General features: G+C 44.7%; 1 protein-coding gene across 1 annotated transcript in view; it reads right to left on the bottom strand.

The window, feature by feature from the left end:
• LOC140702916 (uncharacterized) overlaps nt 1-14726 on the bottom strand; it is a 93376-nt gene that overhangs the window by 51485 nt on the left and 27165 nt on the right. The window contains exon 2 of the mRNA XM_078378906.1: nt 4580-4765. The gene's annotated coding sequence lies outside the window, so the exon portion shown is untranslated. The remainder of the gene's footprint in view (nt 1-4579; nt 4766-14726) is intronic.

Here is a 14726-nt window from a genome sequence, read left to right as displayed (position 1 = left end):
TCTATGATATGCTAGCAGGCTGTTTTCTAGGCGAGCAGAGAGAATGTTATTCTGATAGCCTGAGAAAAGGACTCGGTGTGATTAGATGGGAATCGTTGTGACTCTTTGCTAAACCACAGTAAACCCAAATAACATCTGGTGTGTATGGGAAAGAAGTCATGTGGTGCAACAGGACTGTTTGCCTAGTAACGAACTCTGACTGGATGACATCGTGGGAAGGTGCGATAAGCCCTTGCCAGTTACTCTTGAAAAAGGAACTTTTTGCCTATGGACATTGTCATTCAAGACCGACTCTTCAGTCATTCGTGACTCACCCTAATGTCTTACGAGACTGACTTGTGGCCTACACACATGGACTATGCATGGACTATTTCCTATGGACTGTTACCTATGGAATACGCTTTATGGACTTCTTTTCTTGAAATACTCCTTATGGACTATTACTTTTGGAATACTTCATATGGATTATACTCTTGGACTTTTCTAAGGACAATGGGACTTTTACTGAATTTTTCTTTTTAGTACAGGATTTTTGTTCTACAGTATCACTGAGGACTATAGCCTTTTTATAACCTACTTGGATTATTTTGTTTTTACTAATGGAATACTGGACTGGAACTGTTGTTATTCTTTTTAATGGCTTTTTGTATTTTTGTAAGGTTTTTGAACACTTTTCTATTTTTCATGTTTTCTTTGCCTCACTACAGAGTTGTAAATAACTAACACAATGCTTATTTACTTGCCTTAACTTAGTTTGGTTTTGATACCTAGAAACATGCTTATTTTTCTTTAAATAAAATGATTATAAAACTCAATTGGTTTCCTGAACAGTACACTTGTCTTAGGGTCATCTGAGAGTGCTGCCTCAGCCTAGCATACTTAAGGAGTCCAGCCAGTGGTGCAAGTTAAGTCTAAGGACTACAAAGCCCACTTGATCTTTTCACAGTAATATCTGAGTGTACAAGGGTGTTCCTATATGGGCAGACTTGTAAGATGGAGTGTTGTAGCATGGCTAGCTGAGCTTGGACTCACTCAGCCCATTTCAGCGTGTGCAAACTCCTGATTGCTCTCTGTCCAGGCTTACGTGGATGTTTTCGAACTCCGTGTTTGCTCGCAAGCGTGACTCAAAAAACTTTTTCCAGCAGAAAAGCAAAGACACTGATCCCAAAACTAGAGATCACTTGTTACCTGAAGTGTAATATCCTCAGTTATAGGACATATTATCCCTATCAATAGCTTAATTTTCACTCAGAAATTAGGAGCATCATTAAAGAAAATGGGTTGTTGACTTTTAGTATAAAGGGGCCTTGAAGTTTTTTAAGCTCCTGCTCACTCCTCCAGGTTCCTTGCTCAAGGCATCCTGAATTCCTGCCTGACACTCTATCCTCTATGACACCATAGCTGTCAACAGGTCATATCGCCCACCTTCAGCCCTCATCTTGACCTAACAAGAAGATCCATCCTGACCAGTTGAAGGCTCAGCCTGACTGTTAACTGCCTCTAAGTGTGCAGAGAAACATAATCTATCCAGATTGTGACCTCATTCTGACATTGGAGGATTCTGACCTATGTCTAGGCTGGTTAGGAGAATTTTGGGAGCTCCAGTCAAAGAAAGCAACTTTCTCAAACCCTGCTTGGTGTGTGATGAGCTTGCCCAAGGCGACACTGGCCAGCTCTTCCTCCCTGAAGGCACAGTGGGAAATCCAGCTCCCAACCTCTGGCTCCACAACCAGCTTTCGTAACAATACCCAAAGTAACCCTTAGTGTGACCCGAAAGCCTGCTTCCAGTACAAAAGCAAAGACACAGATCCCAAACCCTGGGGATCACTCGTTACCTGAAGTGTGACATCCTCAGTCACAGGACATATTTCCCCTATCAATAGCTTAATTGACACTCTGAAATGAATAATTTCAGGAGTGTGTTTAAGGAAAACGTGCAGTTGACTATTAGTACAAGGAGGGGCAGAATCTTTTCAGAATAAAGTTATTTTAAAGCTCCTGGTCAATCTCTAGGTTCCTCGCTCAGGTCCTCCAGAATAACTGCCCTAAACTCTATCCACTATGAGACTATAACCGTCAACAGGTCATATAGCCCACCTTCAACACTCATCCTGACCTAACAAGAAAATCCATCCTGACCAGATGAAGGCTCAGCCTGACTGTTAACTGCCTCTAAGTGTGCAGAGAAACATAATCTATCCAGATTGTGACCTCATTCTGACATCGAGGATTCTGACCTATGTCTAGGCTGGTTAGGAGAATTTTGGGAGCTCCAGTCAAAGAAAGCAACTTTCTCAAACCCTTCTTGGCATGTGATGAGCTTGCCCAAGGCAACACTGGCCAGCTCTTCCTCCCTGAAGGCACAGTGGGAAATCCAACTCCCAACCTCTGGCTCTACAACCAGCCTTCATAACGATACCCAAAGAAACCTTTACCGTGGCCTGAAAGTCTGCTTCCAGTTAAAAAAGCAAAAACACATATCCCAAACCCTGGGGATCACTCGTTACCTGACATCCTCAGTCACAGGACATATTTTCCCTATCAATATCTTAATTGACAATAAGGAATTAATAATTTCAGGAGTGTCTTTAAAGAAAATGGGTAGTTGACTATTAGTACTGTCATGATCATGGATATATGGTTTAAAGCATGTAATGTAGATGGTTTATGTAGTCATGAGAAAATGTAAGATGGAGTCAGAATGGTTCTGTGTGGTGCTAATTTTCAATGGTGGGAAGATTTTCAGAAGAGACTGTGAGAAGAGTTTCTTCTGCCCAGCACAGCAAGGACCAGATAAGGGTATGAAGTCAAAACATACCATCCTAATTGGGACGAAGATTAGAGGAAGAAAACAACACCTGGACACCCTTGGATTCCCATGAGAATGGAGGATGGAAGGAGAACTGAGAGCCCTAAATCATCATTTAGAGTGGTCTTTTAGACCAGATGGGCGGGGTAAAATTCAAATAAATAAATAAATAAATAAATCATTGGTCAACTCCTAGAGGGATGAAGGATGGTGCTTAGAGAGTAGAAAATGGAGGTTTTGCTATGTGAATGGATCCCTTGGTCTTTAGAGAGGCTTGGGATCCATTTTTGCCTTTTCTCTTATCTATGAGTAAGAGCTTAGGTATGTGAGGAGCAGGAGGAAGAAAGAGGGGGGCTTTATGCCTTTTGCCTGCCCTGAGGAAAAGCCTTGTTTTTAGAAGTTAGTTCCCTTCACTTAGATGAAACTTGTTATTCATTTAACTGCAATATTCTATGGAAATGTAACCCATGCTTTCTTTATGCAACAAACTGAGTATCTATAGACTTTATTTTTCAATACAAATTATTCTTAAAAATCCTTAAGAATGGTTTATTTGAACAGCAAGTCTGCTGAACCTGCTTCCAATGGGGGATTGCACGGTCACGAGACTGCTAGTATCAGAGTCCTAACTTTCTGGGCTTTAGTGGGTCTTGGGAGACTACAAAGCCCAGGTGCCTGTGCTTGTTAAGTGTAACTAAGTGCAGGGGTGAATCTTTTAGGCTAGACTTGTGGTAAAGGATCTGTGCTAAGCCCTGGCTGAGGTGAATAGGACTCCATCCAGCTGATAAGGGGTACCCAGATGCCTAGATGCTCTCTAGCCACCGAATGGAGGCTGGTTTGTGACAGCCCCGACCAGAGAAGCCTCTTCCTTGCAGCCAGGAGAGCCGGGCAGAGGATCCTCTCCTTCCTGGGCCTCTTTCTCTTTCCGCCCTGTTTTCCTCTCTGAAGAAAAAAAAAAGGCCTTTCCTGCAATGCCACGAGGAAGTCCCCCCACAACACAGATACACGAGGCAGGCAGAGAGGGAGCCAATCCTTCCACCCACCCATCCGCCCCTCTTCCTGCAGTGGATCTGCAGCCTGGGATCAAGTAGGAAGGGGGAATCCGGTCTGCCCTTCCCTCTTCTCAATCCAAAGCCAGTGAACCAAGGGCCTCTGAAAAGTCCCCTTTAAAAAAAACAGAGACTTGGAGGGGGGAGGGGGATCCAGAAGAGGCTCAGGACGGCAGGCCAGGCATCTCAGTGGGGGTGGGGGAGCCCCATCGCTCTCAGCCGACCCCCCCTTCTCTTCCAAAGCCCCATTTCCAGGACCTCCTTCGTATCCCCCCGTTTGCAGCCCCCTGTTAAAGTAACTTTTCCAAGCCTGGGCAAAAGGGAGTGCGTGAAAATTAGAGAAAAAAGGAAAACTATGGAAATAGGGAGAAAGAACACCGAGCGACGGCTTCCTCCTTCCCCCCCCCCCTCAAAAGTATGCCTGCAGGATCTGGGGGAAAGAGGGGAGGTCTCCTCGCAGGAAAGCCAAGGGCGAGCCAGGGACACACACACACACACACACACAAAGGGAGGAAGCCCGAGACAAAAAATAAACAGACTTTTCCCCTCCCCCCCTTGCAAGGCCTTCCTGCATCGCACACCGAGCAGGAGGAGGGACCCAATTCGCATTGCACGGTCTCTGGGGTTGGGGAGGCTTTTTGGGGATGGTTTAAAAAATATATCTCTGCAACCCCTTAGCTCCCACCCGCCCCCCGTTTTGCACCCCTCCCCAATTGCTCACCTCCTTGCCGGTCCTCTGCGAGAAAGCCCCTCCCCTGCAAAGCGGCCTTTCCCCGGGAATCTAGAGGGTCCGGACAGGAGGAGGCCGGAGCCGGGGTACCCATTTCCGGTTCCCCATCGACGCAGCAACGCTGGGAGCAGCTCCTTGTCTTCCCCCTTTGAGGGCTCTCTTGGTTTTCCTGTTTTCCTGAAAGAAAAAAAAGAGGCCCATAACAAGGGGGAAAGGAGCGGAAGGGGCGGAGATTCAAAGAGGGGCAGAAACAAGGGAAGGTAGACCCACGGGGTGGGGGGTGGGAGAGGTTTCTTATCCCCCTTAGTGGTCCTCCTGCACTGCCGCCCCCCTCCTCGTCACGACCAGCGCGCTTCTCTTGGAAAGAAAGCCAGCCCGGGAGGGATCCATATGGGGGGGGGGGAATTCGGGAAGGGGGGGACTGGGAGAGGAAGCCGGGTTCCCCCCCCCCGGGCGAGGAAGGGGGAGGCAGGAGCCCCCCTCCAGCATGCACTCTGGCTTTCTCTGTGCAAGTTGAAAGACGGTAACGAACAGTTGTTGTGGGTTTTTCGGGCTTCTTGGCCGTGTTCTGAAGGTGGTTCTTCCTAACGTTTCGCCAGTCTCTGTGGCCGGCATCTTCAGAGGACAGCAAACTGTGCTCAGTTTGCTGTCCTCTGAAGATGCCGGCCACAGAGACTGGCGAAACGTTAGGAAGAACCACCTTCAAAACACGGCCAAGAAGCCCGAAAAACCCACAACAACCATTAGATCCCGGCCGTGAAAGCCTTTGCGAATACAAGGTAACGAACCTTCCTACTTGCAGAAGGGGGGGGGGCGGGTCAGTCTGTGCAAGGGACACACACACACACACACACACACACACACACACACACACACACACACAGAGAGAGAGAGAGAGAGAGAGAGAGAGAGAGAGAGAGAGAGGAAAGGGTGCCCCTCCTAACCTTTCTATTGATGTTATAGAGAAGAAGGAAGGCTGTTGTTGTTTAGTCATTAAGTTGTGTCCGACTCTTCGTGACGCCATAGACCAGAGCAGGCCAGGCCCTCTTGTCCTCCACTGCCTCCCAGAGTTTGGTCACATTGATGTTGGTCATTTCGATGACACAGTCCAGCCATCTCGTCCTGTGTTGTCCCCTTCTCCTCTTGCCTTCACACTTTCCCAACATCAGGGTATTTTCCAGGGAGTCTTCTCGTGAGATGGCCAAAGTATTGGAGCCTCAGGTTCAGAATCTGTCCTTCCAGTGAGCACTCAGGGTTGATTTCCTTCATAATGGATAGGTTTGTTCTCCTTGCAGTCCAGGGGACTCTCAAGAGTCTCTTCCAGCACCACAGTTCAAAAGCATCAATTCTTCCGTGGTCAGCCTTCTTTATGGTCCAGCTCTCACTTCCATATATCATTAAGGGGAAAACCATAGCTTTGACTATGCAGACATTTGGAGGCAAGGTGATGTCTCTGCTTTTTAAGATGCTGTGTAGGTTTCTCATTGGTTTCCTCCCCAGAAGCAGGAGTCTTTTAATTTTGTGGCTCCTGTCACCATCTGCAATGATCATGGAGCCCAAGAAAGTAAAATCTACCACTGCCTCCATATCTTCCCCTTCTATTTCCCAGGAGGTGTTGGGACCAGTGGCCATGATCTTAGTTTTTTTGATGTTGAGCTTCAGACCGTTTCTTGCACTCTCCTTTTTCATCTTCATTAAGAGGTTCGTTAATTGCTCCTCACTTTCTGCCATCAGAGTGGCATCATCTGCATATCTGAGGTTGTTGATATTTCTTCCGGCAATCTTTATTCCAGCTTGGGATTCATCCAGTCCAGCCTTTCGCATGATGTATTCTGCATATTAATTAAATAAGTTGGAGGTCAATATACAGCCTTGTTGTACTCCTTTCCCAATTTTGAACCAATCAGTTGTTCCATATCCAGTTCTAACTGTTCCTTCCTGTCCCACATATAGGTTTCTCAGGAGATAGATAAGGTGGTCAGGCACTCCCATTTCTTTAAGAACTTGCCATAGTTTGCTGTGGTCCACACAGTCAAAGGCTTTTGCATAGTCAATGAAGCAGAAGTAATGTAGATGTTTTTCTGGAGCTATCTGGTTTTCTCCAGAATCCAGTGCATGTTAGCAGTTTGGTCTCTAGTTCCTCAGCCCCTTCAAAATCCAGCTTGTACTTCTGGGAGTTCTCGGTCCACATACTGCTGAAGCCTGCCTTGGAGGATTTTGAGAATAACCTCGCTAGTATGTGAAATGAGTGCAATTATACGGTAGTCAGAGCATTCTTTGGCACTGCCCTTCTTTGGGATTGGGATGTAGACTGATTTTTTCCAGTCCTCTGGCCATTGGTGATTTTTCCAAACTTGCTGGCATAGTACCTTAACAGTGTCATATTTTAAAATCTTAAATAGTTCCACTGGAATGCCATCACCTCTACTGGCCTTGTTTTTAGCCATGCTTTCTAAGGCCCACTTGATTTCACTCTCCAAGATGCCTTGCTCAAGGTCAGCAAATACACTATCTGGGTTGTCCAGGACATCCAAATCATTCTGGTATAATTCCTCTGTATATTCCTGCCACCTCTTTTTGATGTCTTCTGCTTCTGTGAGGTCTCTACCATTTTTGTCCTTTATCATGTCCATCTTTTCAGAAAATGTTCCTTTAAAATTTCCAGTTTCCCTGAACAAATCTCTGGTTTTTCCCTTTCTATTATTTTCCTCTATGTCTTTGCACTGTTCATTTAAGAAGTCCCTCTTGTCTCTCTTTGCTATTCTTTGGAAATCTGCATTGAATTTTCTGTAACTTTCCCTATCTCTCTTGCATTTTGTTTCTCTTCTGTTCTCTGCTATTTTTAAGGCCTCGTTGGACAGCCACTTTGCTTCCTTGTATTTCTTTTTCTTTGGGATGGTTTTTGTTGCTGCCTCCTGTACAATGTTATGAGCCTCCATCCATAGATCATCAGGCAATCTGTCCACCAAATCTAGTTCCTTAAATGCGTTATTCACTTACACTGTGTATTATTAAGGGATTTGTTTTAGATTATACCTGACTAGCCCAGTGGTTTTTCCTACTTTCTTCGATTTATGCTTGAGTTTTGCTATAAGAAGCTGATGATCAGAGCCACAATCAGCTCCAGGTTTTGTGTTTGCTGACTGTATAGAGATTCTCCATCTTTGGCTTCAGAGAACATCATCAATCTGATTTTGGTATTGCCCACCTGGTGACTTCCACGTGTAGAGTCACCCCTTGTGTTGTTGGAAAAGAGTGCTTGTGATGACCAGCTTGTTCTCTTGACAAAACTCTATTAGCCTTTGCCCTGCTTCATTTTGAACTCCAAAATGAAACTTCCCGGTTGTTCCTTTTACCTCTTGACTCCCTACTTTAGCCTTCCAGTCCCCTATAATGACAAGAACATCTTTCTTTGGTCGCAGTTCTAGAAGGTGTTGAAGGTCTTCATAGAATTGGTCCATTTCAGCCTCTTCAGCATTGGTGGTTAGTGCATAAACTTGGATTACTGTGATGTTGAAAGGTCTGCCTTGGATTCATATTGAAATCATTCTATCATTTTTAGATTGTATCCCAGTACAGCTTTTCCCACTCTTTTGTTGACTATGAGGGCTACTCCATTTTTTCTACACGATTCGTGCCCACAATAGTACATGTGATAATCATCTGAATTGAATTTGCCCATTCCCGTCCATTTAGTTCACTGACACCCAGGATGTCAATGTTGATTCCTGTTTGACCACCTCCACCTTACCAAGGTTCATAGATTTTACATTCTGGGTTCCTATGCAGTATTCTTCTTCGCAGCATTGGACTTTCCTTTCACTTTCGGGCACGTCCACAGCTGAGCATCCTTTCGGCTTTGGCCCAACGACTTCATTAGCTCTGGAGCTACTTGTCCTTGTCCTCCGCTCTTCCTCAGTAGCATATTGGACGTCTTCTGACCTGAAGGGCTCATCTTCCAGCGTCATATCTTTTAGCCTTTTGTTTCTGTTCATGGAGTTTTCTTGGCAAAGGTACTAGAGAGGCTTGCCAGTTCGTGCTCCAGATTGATCACGCTTAGTCAGAACTCTCCACTATGACCTGTCTGTCCCTGCATGGCATAGCCCATAGTTTCTCTGAATTACTCAAGCCCCATGACAAGACAGCAATCTGTGAAGGGGATACATACTTGTCTTTAAATTTCATGCGAAGGCCCCCCTCGTAACCCAATTATTATAAGAAAAAAAATCTGAAGAAACACAGCTTCCGACCTGTACATTCAGAATACAGTTAAAGAATTCACGAGAAATTAGCTTCAATGAAATCTGAGTCAGAGGTAGAAATGGTCAGAAACGTCTTCTGCATAGTATTTTAAACTTGTTATACGTGTGCAGTTTTAATTGCTGAAGTCACTTTGGCTCCCCATGAGGAGAAAGGTAGAATAGAATAGAATAGATACTGGACCTTAATCTCAGTCATCTCATTCAACCAAATATTTTTCCTTGCATTTGAGGGGGGCCCCAGGAGGCCTCAGAGGAAATCCTAGAACTGTGGTGAGGCAGCCACTCCAGAATAAGTGATGATACCACAGGTTCTGTTGATAAACACAATCTGTCCTAAAATATGAGGAAACTACTCATATACCAGATTCTTGTTGGTGCTGGTTCTCCTTGGTTGTGTGAGCAGACTGCCCCTTTGGTAGAGGGAGAATAAAGGGAGATATCACACACTGCTATTGAGAAGGGAAACATTTTACCCGAAGAAGAGAAAATGTGAGACAGAGAATGAAAATTATGTCAGGCTAGTGTCGTCAGAGCAGCAGACAACTAACAATGCTGCACCAGATTATTGACTTTACATCGACATAGACTTGTAGCTGGCCAGGCTGGGTAAAGTTAAAGGTAAAGGTTCCCCTTGACATTTAGTCCAGTTGTGTTGGACTCTAGAGCACAGTGCTCATCCCCGTTTCCAAGCCAGCATTTGTCCAAAGACAGTGTCCGTGGTCACGTGGCTCACACGACTAGACACGGAACGCCGTTTCCTTCCCACCAAGGTGGTACCTATTTATCTACTTGCATTTTTGCATGCTTTCGATTTGCTAGGTTGGCAGGAGCTGGGACAAGCGATGGGAGCTCACTCCGTCACATGGATTCGATCTTACGACTGCTGGTCTTCTGACCCTGCAGCACAGAAGCTTCTGCGGTTTAACCCGCAGCGCCACCAGATCCCTTAGCTGGGTAAGCATATAAAATCATATACATTTTATATGTACTGTATATTTCAAATAAAATGCTTAGAAGCTTACAAATGGCCAGTGATGAAGATATTAATAGATAGACTAGATCTGGGACAAGACTTCGGGGGGAAAAATACATCAGTTATATTAAGGAAACAAGGCAATGATGATGGCAAATGGTGATGTCACACATGTAATAAACCTATATTGAGGAACAAGACAGATGCCCTCTATTGTTTGCTTTGATCATGGAAGTATTGGCTAATAATGCCATAAGAACAGACAATTTAATAAGAAGGGTTGGATTTTGGCAGAAAACTAAAATCAGATTATTTGCAGATAACACTTTGTTGACATTAGAAAATCCTGATTATAAACTGGAACAAATCTGAAATGATAGTGTACAATTATTTTAAAGAGGAAGTATGAAAAGTGAAAGGGAAACTTAAATTCAGAGTGACCTTTAGAGAACCCTCCTTCAGGTCTTTTTTTGACTACATCTCCTCTTATTCCCAACCATCTGCCATGTGGCCAAGGCTTCTGCCAACTGAAATTCAGAACATTTGGAGGGCCAGGCTGTTGCTCTCTCTGCTCCAGGATAAGGCAGGATGCAAGTGTGAACCACAGGCTGCTCCAGCTCTCCAGAGACACAGGCCAGCAGCCAACCAGAAATCAACACTAGCAATTCTTCCATGAGGAGGACTTCTCAGGTTTGTAATTGGAATAGGATGTGATTGTGCTGTAGAAAACCTGGCTTACTGAAAAAGATAGGATTGTAGTTCCAGGATACCTTTTATGGCAGGAACCAGCCCGGGAAGTGAAACTGAAGGGAAGAGCATCTGGAGGTCTATTAATAGCAATTAAAGAAGATTTAGGGTGGGAGGGCGTCTTGGTGTCAGAAATCGCTATTCCACAGAATTTTCTAATAATTAAGTTATGTATCCTGAGTTTACATACAATTCTAATTAACATATACATTCCACCTGCAAACTTCCCATACTTCAATGCTGAAATCTGGACATAAATGGAACAAATGCTGGATGAGCAAAGCATAGTTTTTCCAAATGCTTTACTTGTCAGGTGCTCACTCCATTTAATGCCCAAATAGGTTCACTCCAAAAATGTGTAACACTCATGGGTCTGCAGGAGGAATTGGTAGGTGCCTTCTGCTGGGCCTCCATCTGCTTGTCGGCTTTTAACCTAAACCCCAAACACCCCCTGAGGCTAACAGATTGTGGTAAGGCAGCACCTTACTGGCTGGGGGCTGCCCAGGCTAAGGCGGGCAGTAGCTACCTAGTGAGGTGCAATGCCCTCTCCCACTGTCGGAAGTAGCCCCTGGCATCATGCTCTGTTCCAATCAAGGAGCCGATATAACTGGTTCTAGCGACGTTGCAGGAGTTTCCAGAACGGCACCAACTGCCTCCAGGACTCCGGCTCTGGATTTTGCCTCAAGGTTAACTCCTGAAGCCTTTTCCATCAGTGGATACAGCCACAAGGCAGTGGAGGTTTGAAATCGGAGTTTTCTTTCTCCTAGATGGGCTGCCTTCCAAGGCTGACAAGCCTCACCTACCCGGGAGGTGAGGCTCATCTATTTGCATACTATAATGGCTCTTTATAGGAACAGGAACCTGCAAGTCAGAACAGGAGTCAATCAGGCTTTAACGAATAAGATCCCCATTTTTAAAGAAGTGCACCAGGGTTGTATTTTGGCTACATTCCTTTTTAATTTTTATATTAATGATATAATTTCATTTATGTTCAATCAGGAATTTCATATGCAAAAAATATTAGATCTGTAAATGTACTCTGTGCAGACAACATGATTTTAATGTCTACAACGTTGTAGGTTTGCGTTGTTTCTGAACCAGAGAACCCACACTGACTGGCATCACACAATTTTTAGCATTTTCCTGACCTTTCTGGTTCATTGTCTGGCCCCGACACCCTCCTTTCCTCCGCTCCATTCCCATGGCCCTTCTGGCCTCCTTAATGTTTGCTCCCACCACAGCCGCCATTGTGAGAGGAAGGTTAGCAGCTGCTTCCAGAGGCTGGGCTGCCTGTGCGCATGTGCCTGCCCCTCAGCACAGTCTATGTCAATTACTGCATCATAAGGGACAGCATTATGACGGGCTGCCCATATAAGCTCCTATATCATCAACGCCATATTTAGGACAGACTGCCTCGTCAGCATCTGCATCATAAGGGATACCTTTAGGATGGCTGGCCCATGTATGCTCCAGCAGTCTAAGGGCCACCTTTTCCACAAACTGTCTATATCAACTCCTGCATCATAAGGGCCACCTTTAGCACAGACTGCCCATGTTAGCACCTGTATCATAAGGTCCACCTTTTCCACAGACAGTCCATATAAACTCCTGGATCAAAATGACCACCTGTACGACAAACTTTCCATGTCAACTCCTGCATCATAAGGGCCAACTTTTGCAAAGACCCTCCATATCAACTCCTATATCGTAAGGGCCACTGTGACGGCTGCGATGACGTCACCTGCCTATCATGGTTATGCTGGAACCCATCTGCCTATAGCAGAGCAGGAGGTGGGACTCCAGGAGGTGGAGCTGTGTATATAAGGGGGGGGGAGTGAATGATGTGAGTCAGTTTTTGAGAGTTAAGAGTTATGAAGAGTTAAGGTCTGAGTGATAGTGTGTATGAGGGGATACTTTATTATTACTGATTGCCTTTTTATTTTAGTTGATAAAGTGATTTACCATTCCTTCTGTTATCAATAAAATACAAGTTTTTATTTTTAAAATCTTACATTTGTCTGAAGAGTCTTATGAAGCAGTGGTTGGTGGCAGCATAAATAAAGTGTGAATGAGAGAGTGTCCTGACCATTGTGACGTGGAAGAGGGACGTCACAACATAAATTGGTGCCAGCGTGTGGGATACGAGTTGTCCAGTTGTCCAGTTGGCCAGTAAAGCCTTGGCTAAAGTGGCAAAAGCAAAAGGACTTCAGTTAGGGTCACCTGAAGTGGAAAGTGTGGGCATCTCTAGGATTTGACTCAAGGGGACCAAATCTAGTGGAGAGGCACTTAAGCTTCAGAGTGGAAAACGGATTTATGAACTCTGTAGTGGCCATTTTGTGAGGGAGAGTAGCCCCAAAGCAGAGGCTGTGGCGAGTTGGTCAGAGGATCCTGAGTTAGATGAACTCTGAGAGGACAGACCAAGCCCAGCAAAGCTGAGGGATCTCCATTTTAAACAGCTCCAGTGAGTGGAGAGAGCTGTGGTGATTCTAAAGGCAGCCAAAGGCAATAATATAAAATAAGTATCCTTAGTTGGCAAGAGGCCCAGAAAAGGGGAAAAGAAGACAACATAGAAGCTTAGTTACAGTTTCTAGTGTCAGATCAGCTGGAACACACTGCTAATAAATATCAGACCTTAACACGGAAAGGAAAAAAGTATTTTAAACAGAGGCTTGGAAATAGTCAGGAGCCTTTTGTGTAAGAAACATGCCTTTGAAGTGCAGTAAAATGGCTGAAAGTGAGCCTAAATCTCCAGAGATGTCTGAGGGAACTGGATAGGTGATTGATGGAGAAGGGGACAGATTTACCTCAGAGCGGGAGGAAGAAATTAATGGGGAACAGTTATCAGAACTGAGGAAAATTCAATTAACCCAGGAACATGAATATAGAAAGAGACAATTGGAAAGGGAGGCCAGAGAAAGAGCTGAAATCAGTCAGGCAGAGGCAGATGCCAGAAAAAGGGGAATGGCCATGAGGATAAAAGAGATGGAACTGAAACACAAAATTAGAATGGCACAATTAGAATTAACATTCCTAAATAAGAAAAATAACAATTTATCAGTTGAAGAAATTTCGGAAAGAGAAAAGTATGAGGCTCAGGCCAGACAAAGTGAGCAAGATCTTGAAAAATATAATCAGCAAAAAGACATTAAATTAAAAGAAATCAGAGATAAGACTGAAGAAAAAGTAAAAGAGATAAAAGCTAGGGCTGAGGAAGAAATTTTACAGATCAGGGCTGAGTTTGAGGCTAAGCAAAAGGAGCTGGATTTGAGAATAAAAGAGAAGAAATTGCAGCTAGAAAAGAAACCAAAAGAAGGCACACAGGTTAAGGCACAACTTCATAACCTGAATTATTCTGAAGAAAACATGAGGGAAACATGGGACCCTAAGTACCCCAAAGGGTTAGTTCAGAGCCCGCCAAAAATGGGCGGCCATTTTGTTGATAAAACTTCTGGGCAGAGCCAGTCCAGGAACCAGATTTTGGAGAGAAAAGAAAAATCAGAAAAGTTTACTAACAGAGGCTCATGGGGAGATAAAATTTGCTTTGCTTGTCAAGGCAGGGGACACATTGCTTCCCAGTGTTTTAACACAACTCAAAAGAAAGAAATTTCTCCTCAGAAAGTGAATTTGAAAGAGGCAAAGTCTGTGTATTGTATACAGAACAGCCAAATGAGTCCCTCTAGAGCAGTGGTGTCGAACTGTGGCCCTCCAGATGTTCTTGGACTTCAACTCCCAGAGGCCTTCACCACCACCTCTGCTGGCCAGGATTTCTGGGAGTTGAAGGCCAAGAACATCTGGAGGGCCACAGTTCGACACCACTGCTCTAGAAATAGCCCTGTTGCCATGGGAACGCAGCCAGAAGCAGCAGCTAGCTCTTCAGAAATGGATACTTCTAGTGGCCAGAGTACAGGAGATGAGGATCTGCGGGGAGTTTGGCGAATGGGGGTTTCTTCTCAAATTCCTACACCTTGTCTTATTGGCACTGACTTAACAAAGCATGTCAAGAGTGCCTTGGTGATTACGCGATCACAACCTGAACAAAGGGAAGCTAGTAATGGTACTGGCTCTCAAGAACAAGAAGAGAACATACCCCAGGCTGAGGCGTTTTCGTTAGAAATACCTCAGAAAAGTGTATTTGCCAGGGATCAGATAGCAGACC

The sequence above is a fragment of the Pogona vitticeps genome, chromosome 7 (genome assembly GCF_051106095.1).
Source record: "Pogona vitticeps strain Pit_001003342236 chromosome 7, PviZW2.1, whole genome shotgun sequence".
In the NCBI taxonomy this organism is placed as follows: domain Eukaryota; kingdom Metazoa; phylum Chordata; class Lepidosauria; order Squamata; family Agamidae; genus Pogona; species Pogona vitticeps.
Note: the sequence above shows the minus strand (reverse complement) of the source record. Positions and strands in the feature narration are given on the sequence as shown.